Source organism: Rutidosis leptorrhynchoides, chromosome 1 (assembly GCF_046630445.1).
Source record: "Rutidosis leptorrhynchoides isolate AG116_Rl617_1_P2 chromosome 1, CSIRO_AGI_Rlap_v1, whole genome shotgun sequence".
Taxonomy (NCBI): domain Eukaryota; kingdom Viridiplantae; phylum Streptophyta; class Magnoliopsida; order Asterales; family Asteraceae; genus Rutidosis; species Rutidosis leptorrhynchoides.
In genome coordinates, this window is record NC_092333.1 from 513168963 (window position 1) to 513184645 (window position 15683).

At 33.6% G+C, this 15683-nt stretch overlaps 1 non-coding gene across 1 annotated transcript; it reads left to right on the forward strand.

The window, feature by feature from the left end:
* Positions 1 to 8872: 8872 nt before the first annotated feature.
* On the forward strand, positions 8873 to 8979 carry LOC139887256 (small nucleolar RNA R71). Its single transcript, XR_011773094.1, has one exon. It is a non-coding gene; the product is annotated as a small nucleolar RNA R71 (small nucleolar RNA).
* Positions 8980 to 15683: the final 6704 nt, after the last annotated feature.

Here is a 15683-nt window from a genome sequence, read left to right on the forward strand (position 1 = left end):
AGCTATCTTATTCGAAGGTTTAAACTTGTAATCACTAGAACATAGTTTAGTTAATTCTAAACTTGTTCGCAAACAAAAGTTAATCCTTCTAACTTGACTTTTAAAATCAACTAAACACATGTTCTATATCTATATGATATTCTAACTTAATGATTTAAAACCTGGAAACACGAAAAACACCGTAAAACCGGATTTACGCCGTCGTAGTAACACCGCGGGCTGTTTTGGGTTAATTAATTAAAAACTATGATAAACTTTGATTTAAAAGTTGTTATTCTGAGAAAATGATTTTTATTATGAACATGAAACTATATCCAAAAATTATGGTTAAACTCAAAGTGGAAGTATGTTTTCTAAAATGGTCATCTAGACGTCGTTCTTTCGACTGAAATGACTACCTTTACAAAAACGACTTGTAACTTATTTTTCCGACTATAAACCTATACTTTTTCTGTTTAGATTCATAAAATAGAGTTCAATATGAAACCATAGTAATTTGATTCACTCAAAACGGATTTAAAATGAAGAAGTTATGGGTAAAACTAGATTGGATAATTTTTCTCATTTTAGCTACGTGAAAATTGGTAACAAATCTATTCCAACCATAACTTAATCAACTTGTATTGTATATTATGTAATCTTGAGATACCATAGACACGTATACAATGTTTCGACCTATCATGTCGACACATCTATATATATTTCGGAACAACCATAGACACTCTATATGTGAATGTTGGAGTTAGCTATACAGGGTTGAGGTTGATTCCAAAATATATATAGTTTGAGTTGTGATCAATACTGAGATACGTATACACTGGGTCGTGGATTGATTCAAGATAATATTTATCGATTTATTTCTGTACATCTAACTGTGGACAACTAGTTGTAGGTTACTAACGAGGACAGCTGACTTAATAAACTTAAAACATCAAAATATATTAAAAGTGTTGTAAATATGTTTTGAACATACTTTGATATATATGTATATATTGTTATAGGTTCGTGAATCAACCAGTGGCCAAGTCTTACTTCCCGACGAAGTAAAAATCTGTGAAAGTGAGTTATAGTCCCACTTTTAAAATCTAATATTTTTGGGATGAGAATACATGCAGGTTTTATAAATGATTTACAAAATAGACACAAGTACGTGAAACTACATTCTATGGTTGAATTATCGAAATCGAATATGCCCCTTTTTATTAAGTCTGGTAATCTAAGAATTAGGGAACAGACACCCTAATTGACGCGAATCCTAAAGATAGATCTATTGGGCCTAACAAACCCCATCCAAAGTACCAGATGCTTTAGTACTTCGAAATTTATATCATATCCGAAGGGTGTCCCGGAATGATGGGGATATTCTTATATATGCATCTTGTTAATGTCGGTTACCAGGTGTTCACCATATGAATGATTTTTATCTCTATGTATGGGATGTGTATTGAAATATGAAATCTTGTTGTCTATTATTATGATTTGATATATATAGGTTAAACCTACAACTCACCAACATTTTTGTTGACGTTTTAAGCATGTTTATTCTCGGGTGATTATTAAGAGCTTCTGCTGTCGCATACTTAAATAAGGACGAGATTTGGAGTCCATGCTTGTATGATATTGTGTAAAAACTGCATTCAAGAAACTTATTTTGTTGTAACATATTTGTATTGTAAACCATTATGTAATGGTCGTGTGTAAACAGGATATTTTAGATTATCATTATTTGATAATCTACGTAAAGCTTTTTAAACCTTTATTGATGAAATAAAGGTTATGGTTTGTTTTAAAATGAATGCAGTCTTTGAAAAACGTCTCATATAGAGGTCAAAACCTCGCAACGAAATCAATTAATATGGAACGTTTTTAATCAATAAGAACGGGACATTTCAGCTACCACCCGCTTCATGATCATGGGCACGGGGTTCTACATTTACTCTCATAACAAATGGAATAAGCCTTTGATGATTATTGTATTCCAAAAATTCTGCATTCAAATAATACGTTTTGTTCAGAGGCTTCATTGTTGTACTGTTTGGAATTAACCGAGATAAATTGACACCAAAATTCCTAGCAATCTGGGTGATGTATTGCCCACCAACAATCTGATTCAACCCTCTATCTCCCCTCGAATTATCAAGATAACCCGCCAACATAGATGGAATGTCTACACTGCTTTTGTTGTAGATGTTGTCTACAAGAAAAACGTCGAGACATGTTACCTTATTTGTTCCATGTTTTCTTGCATTAAAAGTACATGCAACTAGCCGATGAATCATTCTTTTATCTTTATCATTTATATCAGTAAACTTGCTTCGGCTAGAGGAGAATTGAGTGTCGCTCATATCGTTCCAAAACGGGCGTGGATCATAAGAATCATCATAATACTCGGATGACCACAAATAAGCATTGAGTTGGTCATCATCAAGTTCGCCATATAAACCAAATACTCGAGCAAGCTCAATTTGACTAAGTGCCCGATCGATCCCACCTAAACAAAATCTTGTGAAGTTTTGATTTGTCGGGTCCATAATGAGATCAAAACGTAAAGATGCTATGAACTCTTTGCATAATTGCGGGTATATGACATCATTGAATCTCATAATTTGTTCCCATGCCCTGATCGTTATTAACCTGCCCGTTAAAATCTGGTATTTTACCTCAAACATTCTAGACACTCGATCATACTCCCGTGCTTCCACCAATGGAGCCGGGTCAAAATACCACGTTGCATCACATGATTTGTCCGCTACCCAATTATATGCGCTTGCGTAATTCGGATGGTCTCGGACATAAGCTAACCAAATCCTTGGATCATTTTAATCCGGTGATCCTTCGGGTGAAGGTTGTCGTTCATTTGGTGGAGAATTTTGTTCATCTGGTGAAGAATCTTGTTCTTCACGATACCTGTGTGAAGGCTCTTCTTGTCGTTGATTTCCTCTTGATCTAAAGTTTCACTGCACACATAAAACATACACCAAAACAAAAGAGGCGCATAGAAAATGGTATGCGTTAGTGTGAGTTTATCGTAAATCAAGTATATGTTCAAAAATACATATAGCACATAATTATGTTAATCATTCATGTAAACATTTTCTCAAAAGATCCAAGATTAACATAACTAGTCTAGCGTTTTAAATATCAAATTTGAACATGAACCTCATATCATTCTCATCCCTTTAACAAACTATCACATTAGACACAAAGTAATGGAAATTTAACAATTTTCAAGTATTTATATCAATTAAGAACCAAAACATGTTAGATTTCCAAAACATGAACCATGTCATGCTCAAAATGTGATACATACTTATGAAGTACACAAATTATCTCAAACATTCACAAACACTTAGCTAGGAGCCAAATTCAACCAAATTCAAAGCCAAAATTCGGATTTAAATTCTACATAAACCCTAGAATCATGAATATACCCTAAAAACACAATGTAATATGATTTCAAGGCATACAAGGCAATTATAACAACCTAAAGCATGTTAATGTTCATAACAATTATCAATTCAAGAAAATCCACATAAATTTCTTAAACAATCCGAAAAATTAAGCATGAAATCGAAGTATTGGAAAGAAAATTAAGTGGAATCATATGAACATACCCTAGGCATCTTGATTTAGGCTTTGATTTGAGAAGAATTGGTTAAAATTTGAAGAATTGAAATTAGGGTTTGAAATGTTTTAGTGAAAGAGAGCAAATGGATATGCAATTTTGGGTGAGGAAAGAGTGAAAAACGAATGTGTGGTGTTAAAGAGGAGATAAAATCGTGGACCCCACAAAAAATTGAAACAGATCCGAGCTTTTTGGGAGAGTGCGCCAAGCGCACACTTTGGTGGTGCGCGGCGCGCACAAGCGTTCCAAGTTAAAAAACCTACTGACCAAATTTTTACAAAGTGCGCTGAGCACACATAAGAGTGGTGCGCGGCGCGCACATGTTGGTTTTCAGGTATTTTCATGTTTGGTCAGTACAGGGAGGTTGGTAACAGATTTGTGAACGTAGTGGTATTCAACAAAAATTAAAAATAACTCAAAATCATTAAAAATTACTCAATCATAATCCTAACATTTGTGAAGGTTTAAAAGCGAGTCGCTTCACCCGACTCTCCCCCAAACTTTAGGTAGCTTTGGGGTTGAAAATGAGTTTTACCTCATCTTCAATGTTCCTGGGTCCATCAACATATAGTTTGACCCTGTGTCTGTTTACCTTAAACGTATCACCCTTCGCATTCCGTAATTCCACCGTTCCATATGGAAAAACCTTGTTAACAACAAATGGTCCCATCCATCGGGACTTGAGTTTTCCAGGAAAAAGTTTAAATCGTGAGTTGAATAACAAAACACGATCACCCTCTTTAAAATCTTTTGGATTCTTAAGACGGTTATCGTGCCAAACTTTGGTCTTTTCCTTATATATGAGTGAGTTTTCATAGGCATTATGTCTTAACTCATCCAACTCATTAAGTTGGTTTAAAAGTAGGTTTCTCACTTCTTCAAGATCGAGATTACATGTTTTAAGAGCCCAATGTGATTTGTGCTCTATCTCCAAAGGGAGATGACATGCCTTCCCATAGACTAGGTAGTAAGGTGTGGTTCCAATAGGAGTTTTGTAGGCGGTTCTAAATGCCCACAAAGCATCATCAAGCTTCGTTGACCACACCTTAGGATTGGATCCAACCGTTTTCTCAAGGATCCTTTTAAGTGCCCGATTCGTATTTTCAACTTGCCCACTTGTTTGTGGGTGATAAGATGTAGAAATTTTATGGGTCATCCCATAGCGTTTCAACACCTTTTCTAATTGGGTGTTGCAATAATGGGTACCACGATCACTAATTAAAGCCTTCGGGGTACCGAACCGGGCAAAAAGCTCTTTAAGAAAAGTTACAACAACTCGTGCATCGTTTGTGGGGAGAGCCTTTGCCTCAGCCCATTTTGACACATAGTCAACGACAACGAGTATGTATTGGTTGGAATGAGACTTTGGAAATGGTCCAATGAAATCAATGCCCCAAATATCGAAAACCTCACAAACTTGGATTATATTTTGAGGCATTTTGTCTCTTTGACTAATCTTTCCTGCCCTTTGGCAAAAATTGCATGATTTACATATTTGGTGGGCATCCTTGAAGATGGTAGGCCAATAAAAACCGGCCTCATAGACTTTTCTCCCCGTGATTTGGGGTCCGAAATGTCCACCAGTGGGACCAAGATGACATTGGAGAAGAATTTGATTGCATTCTTCCCCGGAGACACATCGACGGATTATCCCATCGGGACACCGTTTAAAGAGATACGGGTTTTCTCAAAAATAGTATTTCAAGTCACTGAAAAATTTCTTCCGTTTTTGATGTGACATAACGGTTTCTAGGAATCCACCCGCAAGATAGTTGGCTATGTCTACAAACCAAGGATCATCAATTTTCTCAATTCTCATGAGATTTTCATCAGGAAAATTATCTTGAATAACGGTCTCATGGAGAACCTCAAGATTTGGGTTCTCAAGGCGAGAAAGGTGATCAGCTGCTAGGTTTTCGGCCCCCTTTTTGTCTTTAATATCAATGTCGAATTCCTGCAAAAGCAAGACCCAACGTATTAATCGGGGTTTAGCATCTTGCTTAGTAAGCAAGTACTTTAAGGCTGAGTGGTTCGTGTAGACAACCGTCTATGCTAGTACCAAGTAAGATCGGAATTTGTCAAATGAAAAGACAATTGCCAGGAGTTCCTTCTCGGTGGTAGTGTAATTAAGTTGGGCTCCTTGCAATGTTTTACTAGCATAATAAATGGGCTGGAAATGTTTTTCAATTCTTTGCCCCAAGACGGCACCAATAGCAAAGTCACTCGCATCACACATAAGTTCGAATGGAAGTGACCAATTTGGTGATATTAGAATGGGTGATTGTGTGAGCTTTGCTTTAAGAAGATTAAAGGCGTTTAGACACTCGCCCGTAAAGACAAATGGAGCGTCTTTCTCTAAAAGTTTGTTCATAGGGGTTACAATTTTAGAAAAATCTTTAATGAATCGACGATATAAACCGGCGTGCCCCAGAAAACTTCTTACACCTTTCACATTCGACGGTGGTGATAATTTGGCTATGACTTCCACTTTAGCTCTATCCACCTCCATACCTGCACAAGAAATTTTAAGACCTAATACAATGCCCTCTCTTACCATAAAATGGCATTTTTCCCAGTTAAGCACAAGATTAGATTCTTCACACCTAATCAACATACGCTCAAGATTATTAAGACATGAGTCAAAAGAATCACCGAAGACTGAAAAGTCATCCATGAATACTTCCATAAAGTCTTCAATCATATCATAAAAAATAGCTACCATACACCTTTGGAAGGTGGCAGAAGCATTGTATAAGCCAAAGGGCATACGTCGATAAGAGAAAGTACCATAAGGGCATGTAAAGGTGGTTTTCTCTTGGTCCTCGGGTGCTATAGGGATTTGGAAATATCCCGAGAAACCGTCAAGAAAACAATAAAAGTTCTTTCCTACTAACCTTTTCAACATTTGATCAATGTAAGGAAGGGGAAAATGGTCTTTTCGGGTAGCATCATTTAATTTTCTATAATCAATACATACCCTCCAACCCGTGACAGTCCTAGTGGAAATTAATTGGTCGTTTTTGTTGGTGATAACGGTCATTCCACCCTTTTTGGGTACACATTGGACCGGAATCACCCAAGGACTATCCAAAATTGGGTAGATAAGACCCACATCAAGGAGTTTGACAATCTCCTTTTTAACGACTTCTTGCATATTAGGGTTCAGTCGCCTTTGTCTTTGTACACATGGCTTATAGTTATCTTCCATTAATATCTTATGTGTACAATAAGAGGGACTTATACCCTTGATGTCATGAATTTTCCATGCTAGAGCCGGTTTATGTGCTTTTAACATGGAAACAAGTTTAGACTTCTCACTTACAGAGAGTTCGGATGAAATGATAACCGGGAGAGTAGAATCCTCTTGAAGGTAAGCATATTCCAAGTGACATAGAAGTGGATTTAGTTCCAAAACGGGAGGTTCTTCAATCGATGTTTTACATCGGTACTCATTTTCTAAATTCAACTTTCTGTATTCTTCATCATTTGGCTCATAACCGTTAGCCATCAAGGTGGTCAACATCTTCACTTCTTCCACCATGTTCTCTTCATCACCTTCCACCAAAATGCATTCTCCCGAACCTTGCAATTCAGGAAATTCCTGCAACAACTCTGAATATGTGTCTACGGTTTGCAAATAATAACATTTATCATCAGTAGACTCGGGGTATTGCAAGGCATGGTCAACGGAAAAGGTAACCTTAATATCCTCAATGCTAAGGGTCAATTTCTGCCCATGAACATCTATCATAGCTCTAGCGGTATTGAGGAAAGGTCGACCCAATATAAGAGGCACACGTGTGTCCTCCTCCATGTCCAAAATTACAAAATCGGCCAGAAATACTAGGGTACCCACTTTCACTAGCATATTCTCTAAAATTCCACGAGGGAATTTAACGGAGCGGTCTACTAGTTAAATTGCCATTCGGGTTGGTTTTAGTACCCCGGGGTCTAGCTTAACATACAATTAATAAGGCATTAAATTTATGCTAGCCCCTAAATTCGCTAATGCTTTAATGCATTCCAAATTTCCTAGGAGACATGGTATGGTAAAACTCTCAGGATCCGCTAACTTTTTTGGTATCTTGTTCATCAAAATTGCTGAACAATTAACATTCATGGTGACTGATGAAAGTTCCTCCATTTTCTTCCGATTAGTAAGTAAGTCTTTTAAGAACTTAGCATACTTTGGCATACCTGAAATTACATCAATAAAAGGCATATTTATGTTAATTTGTTTAATCATATCTAGAAATTTTGACCTTTCGGCTTCTAGCCTTTCTTGTTGTTGCTTCCTTGGGTATGGGAGCGGTGGTTGATATGGCTTCACTACGGGTTTCTCCCATTTTTCCTTCTCAACCACTTGTTACGTCTCCTTAACCAGTTCATCATTTTTGTTCAACGGAACACTGAAATCAGAATCTTCGGGTATTCTTGGAGCTTCATACGCTAGACCACTCCGTGTGGTGATAACATTGGCGTGCTCATTTCGGGGGTTCTTATTAGTATCGCCCGGTAAACTCCCTGATTTTCTTTCACTAAGTAAACTAGCTAAACCATTCATTTGCTTCTCCAAATTCTGAAGAGGCTTGTTGGTTTCTAAACTGATGTTCATTTTTCTCGTTCGTTTGGTTTATGTTTGTAACAAGCTGAGTTTGTGATGCAATCAACTTTTCCAACATACTCTCCAAATTTGACTTTTTCTCTTCCTGTTGGGGTTTTTGATAAAAACCCGGAGTGTGTTGTTGGAACCCACTACTTGACCCTTGTTGGTAATTGGAATTTTGGCCTTGAGGGTTGTACGGGTTGTTGAAGTTTCGGTTAAACTGGGCTCTTCCTTGAAATTGATTATTATTTCTTTGGCTTATGACAGACACTTCTTCTTTCTGAGCCATTGTTAAACCGGCATCACAATCTTTTCCTAAATGGAGACCACCATAGTATTCACAACCTACCTTCATACTATGAATTTCCTTGGTGATCTTGTCCATATTTCGAGAAACACCGTCTATTTTTACACTTAGCGAACTAAGGTCATCATAAGCACCGGCGCTTTGGACTTGGGCATGACGAGTAATTGGTCTTTCTTGATGCCACTCATGAGAATAATCAGCTTGCTTCTCGATTATCTCGTAAGCTTCTTGCTCGGTTTTGTCCATGAGTGAACCTCCAGCCGCTTGATCAATAGAAATCCGGGTTGCAACATCACAACCCTTGTAAAAGATTTGGACTTTTTGGAAGGTATCCAAACCATGGTTTGGACAACCTCTTAGCATTTTGGAAAATCGATTCCATGCTTCATACAAGGTTTCCATCGGCTTTTGACAAAATTGGGTAATTTCTTGTTGGAGTCTCGCTGACTTAGAAGCTGGAAAATATTTCTTAAGAAAATTTTCCAACATACCATCCCAAGTTTCTATCGTAGCCTCGGGCAATGAATCTAACCAACTCCGTGCTTCCCCGTGGAGTGTCCATGGGAAAAGTCTTAAAAATATGGCTTGATCAGTGTCCGGTTGAAGTTTGAATAGAAGACATATCTCTTGAAAAAGATGAATATGTTCGTTTGCATCTTCATTTGGACCACCACCAAATTGACATTTGTTGTTAATCATTTGGAGAATAGGTCCTTTTATTTCAAATTTTACCTCACTAGGTGTCTGAGTAATTGCACTTCCTTGTCCGGTTCGGGTTGCCTTCATCTTTGCCGCCATTGATTGTCTTGGTACCACCGGTCTTTCCTCTCTTTCCATTTCAAAATTTGGAGGATGAACGGGTTCACCAAATTCAGAATATCTTGGCTTGGTTGTACTTGATTCTGAATCAAAAGTTTGTTGCTTTGATGAAGATTCAAAAAGTTCAAGTACTTCTTTTGGAATTCTTTCAAGCTTTCTATCAGGTTCTGTAAGCGGTGTAAGTAATGGAGAATCTGAACTTCGGGTATGTGGCATATGCAACCTAAAATCTGTCAATCACACAACTAACAAAACTATTAAACGAACCGATTCTATAAGTCTAAAAATCAAAGACTATTAATAATTTAAAAAGAATTAAGAAACTACTTAATCACAAATTAGTTAATAATTCTATTTTGACACAAAACTGTCCCCGGCAGCGGCGCCAAAAACTTGATGTGCAAAACGTGGTATATGAATTGTTGTATGAAATAGTATGGAAAAATACCGATTAAAGATTGCTACACACTAACGGGCAGTGTACCCGATCGTGTAGTAGTATAGTAAATGGTAAAATCCGTGTATCGTTCCAAAGACAATATCTAAGTCAAATTAGGATTATAAACTAAATTGTGATTAACTAATTAAATTATAATTACAAGATATTTTGGTTTGCCCTTTTACGATGGGCGAATCAAGTGATGAATAAGATTAAAAGACAATATTTTTGGTATTTTAAGTTTATGAAAGTAAAAGATAGTTTTGATATCAAATTAAGGTGATATGCTCATCTAGACTTTTTACCCTTAATGTTGAATGTTATTTAGGATTAAGATCGGATTGATTGGTTATGCACGAGAACTAATTAATTGGTTCACCAAGAGTAGTCTTGCGCAAACACTCAAACGGGATTACACGACGCAAGTGATGTTCTTGTCATCTAAGACCTCCTATTTGTAATCAACTAATTCAACTAGTTTGAAGACTTGAAGAATGATCAAGTCAATGGTGTGTTGTACATGATCCACTCTTATATCAACTAAAGGTTTAACTTAGTTCATTCCCTTGGTCCGGTTAAATGCTCAATTCACCCAACCCAAGTAATTAACTAAGTGTTATAATAAGATCCCTATAAACGTCACTAGATAAGGCAAATCACTAACACATGTTAATTAATGGAACTGGGTAGTTGAAAGTGTGTATAACAGATTCTAAGGAATTGGTCATCCTCCTAGACAATTACACATACTAATTAAGCTATTCCAAAGTATCTACAAGAGTCGTTCTTACATTCTTATGTAAATTAATCATTTGAACTCAACTTATCCCTTTAGGTAAAAGACAGATAAACACATGTCACTAGGTGTAAATCAATACATTAACTTAACAAGATGATGTTTCTTAATTAAATGAACATATCAACTAGTTGAATCGAAAGGATTAAATTTAACAAGAATGGTTCTTTTATTCAAACATCAAACTATCGTTCATAATAACAATCAATCAATAGTTAACATTCAACATTTCGGTTATTTATCTAGATGAACATAAAATGGACTAGCCAACAATCATGCTAGAAAACTTAAACAAAACAGTAACAAAGATAGAATTCACTGTAAATACAAGATTGACCTTTTAGGAGCAATCTTGGATGAAGCTCTTGAATTATCCTTGATTCTTCAATGATTTGAGTGCTTGGATGCACTTTGATAAACCCAAGAATTACTTTGATTCGTATGTTTTAGTCTCTGAACATAAAGGAAACTGGTGCCCCTTAAAATGAAGCTGGAAAGAGGATTAAAAAGGCTGATTAGTGGTTGGAAAGTGGAGTGCGCCTAGCGCACAATAGAGGTGTGCGGTGCGCACTGTTCACATACTCCACTTTCTCTTTACAGCTCGACATCGCACGTTCAAATATGCTTTACTGGTAAAGGTGCGCGGAGGGGTGCGCTGAGCGCACTACTGTGCACGGCGCGCACATAGCTTGGCGCACTTTGGTTTTGGCCAAGAAATCTCCTGATCAAAATCTTGCATTGTGCGCTGAGCGCACCTTTAGTGGTGCGCTGAGCGCACCTTACTGTTCTTGGATTTCTGGTCTTGGTTTCGATCTCTGAGCTGAATCATACATAATCTTCCATATTTCTTCAAGTTTACAATGATTCTAGACTATATTACAATAATGTGAAATACTAACGGAAATACTATGTTTACATACGAAATAAACAAAAATAGGACTCGATATTGCGTCTAAAAATATGTCTAATTTAAGCAATATCAAGTACTTGAAGCAAACCAAGGACTTTGGTATCACATATAACGGCTTTCCATCTATCCTAGAAGGTTATTCAGATGCAAGTTGAATAACCAATATGGAAGATCATTCTTCTACTACTGGTTGGATATTCCTACTTTGTGGAGGACCAATTTCATGGGCTTCTAAGAAGCAAACATATATTACAAATTCGACAATGGAGTCGGAATTTGTTGCATTGGCTGCGGCGGGTAATGAAGCCGAGTGGTTAAGGAATTTGGTATATGAAATTCCTTTGTGGACAAAGCACATTCCTCCTATTGGTATGCATTATGATAGTGCTTCAACGGTGGCTAATGTAGAGACCCGTCCTAATCCATCCGGACAAAGTCCATATCGATTATAAACGATTCACAACAGTTGATTACATAGCGAGGTACTTGACCTCTATATGATACATTTTACAAACATTGCATTAGTTTTTGAAAAGACAATCTTTCATTACATCTAAAGTTGACGGCATGCATACCATTTTATAATATATCTAACTATAATTGACTTAATAATAATCTCGATGAACTCAACGACTCGAATGCAACGTCTTTTAAAATATGTCATGAATGACTCCAAGTAATATCTTTAAAATGAGCAATTGCATAGCGGAAGACTTCTTTCATACCTGAGAATAAACATGCTTTCAAGTGTCAACCAAAAGGTTGGTGAGTTCATTAGTTTAACATAAATAACCATTATCATCATTTTAATAGACCACAAGATTTCCATATTCAGTTCTCATAAATATACGTCCCATGCATAGAGACAAAATATCATTCATATGGATTGAACACCTGGTAACCGACCTTAACAATATGCATATAAGAATTTCCCCATCATTCCGGGATCCTCCTTCGAACATGATATAAATTTCGAAGTACTAAAGCATCCGGTACTTTGGATGGGGCTTGTTGGGCTCGATAGATCTATCTTTAGAGTTCGCGTCAATTAGGGTGTCTGTTCCCTAATTCTTAGATTACCAGACTTAATAAAAAGGGGCATATTCGATTTCGATCATTCAATCGTATAATGTAGTTTTGATTACTTGTGTCTATTTCGTAAAACAGTTATAAAAGCAGCGCATGTATTCTCAGTCCCAAAAATATATATTGCAAAAACATTTAAAAAGGGAGTAATGAAACTCACGCATATAAGTATTGTAAAACAGTTAATAAAGCATTTGCATATATTCTCAGCCCAAAAACGTAAAGAGTAAAAAGGGCAAATGAAACTCACGCATATAAATATTGTAAAATAGTTATTAAAATATTGCATGTATTCTCAGCCCAAAAATATATATAAAAAGGGAATAATGAAACTCACAATATATTTTGTAGTAAAAATATTCATACGACGATACCGAACAATGCAGGGTTGGCCTCGGATTCACGAACCTATATCATTTGTATATTTATTAATATACATAGTTGTAATCGAACAAATATATATATAAATTTACTAGTTATATCCTTTTTATATTAATAATAATAACGATATTGTTTTAAAAAAAATACCTATATTAATAATAGTAGTAATATAAATAATTACGAAAATGATATTAGTACTAATATTAGTGAAACTAATTATAACTTGTATTACTTTTGTAATAACAATAATAATAATAATTCTAGTCATAATTATAATAATAATACTTAAAATGATAAGTTAGTAATTATAATAATAATATTATTCATAGTAGTGTTTATAATCATAATACGAATAATAAATGGTAACGTCAGTAATGATTTTATTATTAATACTTTTGTTGATAATAATAATAATAATAATAATAATAATAATAATAATAATAATAATAATAATAATAATAATAATACTAACAATTTTATAAAATGATACTAATAATAATATTACAATGATAAATTATATTATGCTCATAATAATGATAATAGTAATAAAAATGATCATAATTATAATAAAAATAATACATATGTAATATTAGTAATAATAATATCAATAATACCAAGTAATAATAATATTAGTAATAATGGCAATTTTTAACAATACTAATTAATACTAGTAAGAACAATAATAATAATAATAATAATAATAATAATAATAATAATAATAATAATAATAATAATAATAATAATAATAATAATAATAATAATAATAATAATAATAATAATAATAATAATAATAATAATAATAATGGGAATAAAAGGTATACCCTAAAAAGAAATGCACCCAACAGGACTCGAACCCAAGACCTCTTGAAAACCACACATGCACTCTTACCACTCGACTGATTCAGTTTTCCTGAATATATATCAAATGAAAATATATGTAACTAGTGTTTATTATTTGCCCAATTTCTTCTTCATCCTATGTTGAAAGTCAATCAGAGATTAACCTCCTCTAACCAATTATCACACTTAATTAAATTACTCATTAGACATGTAAAATAATTAGTATTTAATTGTATAAATAAATAATAAAAAAAAATTAAAAGAAGAATAGAAACAGGTTCGCTGTGCTGTTCGTGAATTTTTAAAAAAAAAAAATTTTGATTTCCATTTTTGAGAACGTTTTGATTAATTCGTACAACATAAGATAGGTGTTAAATTGCTTATAAAAACTTCTGAAATCCAGAATTACACTTGATCACTAATAGAAAGTTCTAATTTAATTGAAGAACATATATTTGACTTTTTAAAATTATAACTTTGACTCCATAATTAACAATCAAAATGAAACATTAAAGCTTGAGAATTTACAGAGAACTTCACTGGATGATTCCAGGTAACTCTGCATTAATGGATTTTGGAGATTGATTCGAGATAAGGTTATAGATTAAATGGGTTGCGAAAAGAGGGAAAAAGGAAAAAAAAATAAGTTTGTTTCTTTCTTTTTGATCCATCTTCGAACAGCAGTGATGAATATAAATCAGATAACGATCGATTTATGTAGTCAGATGATTTGATTGAAAAATCTGTATGTGAGTGTGTAACATCGACCAACATTCACGAGGGATTAGAAAAAGCAGAGAAAAGAGGAAAAAAAATATAGAAATAAAGATGATAGATATAGGTATCACGGGTATATATCTATTTGTATATCTTATATTTCTTTTTATTCTTAATTATTAAATAAATATTAATAATAAAAATATTAATTTTAATAATAATAATAATATTGATAAGATACCAAAGATATTAATCCAAGAAAAATAATAATGATACAACTAATATCAGGATGATATTAATAATAACAAAAATTATACTTTTAATAAGTCTAATAATAATTAATAATAATAATAACTAATAATATTTAAATTATAATTAAATTATAATTTTATCATTCTTATTATAATATTTATATTTAAAACCTTCATTTTTATAATCAAAACTTTAAAATTATAATTGTAACCATAATAATAATAATATCAATATTACCAATATTGATATTAATATCAATAATAATAATGAATGAAATAAATAATTTTACTATAACAACTATACTCTTATCTTGTAATTATATTTAATATTAATATTACCGTTTATTAATTATGTAATATTTAATAATTACATCATTCACTTTATGGTAGCATTCGTTGAATATTTGATACTTATATATATATATATATATATATATATATATATATATATATATATATATATATATATATATATATATATATATATATATATATATATATATATATATATATATATATATTAATATAACAATATTATATTATAAGATAACATTTATTTAATATTAATATAGTTTATATATATTACAAATATTTATTAATGTAAATAATATATATATATATATATATATATATATATACATATTTATTTACAATCAATTGTTCGTGAATCGTAGGGCACAGTCAAAGGGTAATTGATTACATGAACATATTTCAAAGTTTTTAAGATTTCAATATAACAGACTTTGCTTATCGTCTCGGAATTATATAAAGATTGAGTTTAAATTCGGTCGGAAATTCCCGGGTCGTCACAGTACCTACCCGTTAAAGAAATTTCGTCCCGAAATTTGAGTGAGATGGTCATGGATGACAATAAGTATGTTTTCATGACACATATGAGTTGATAAA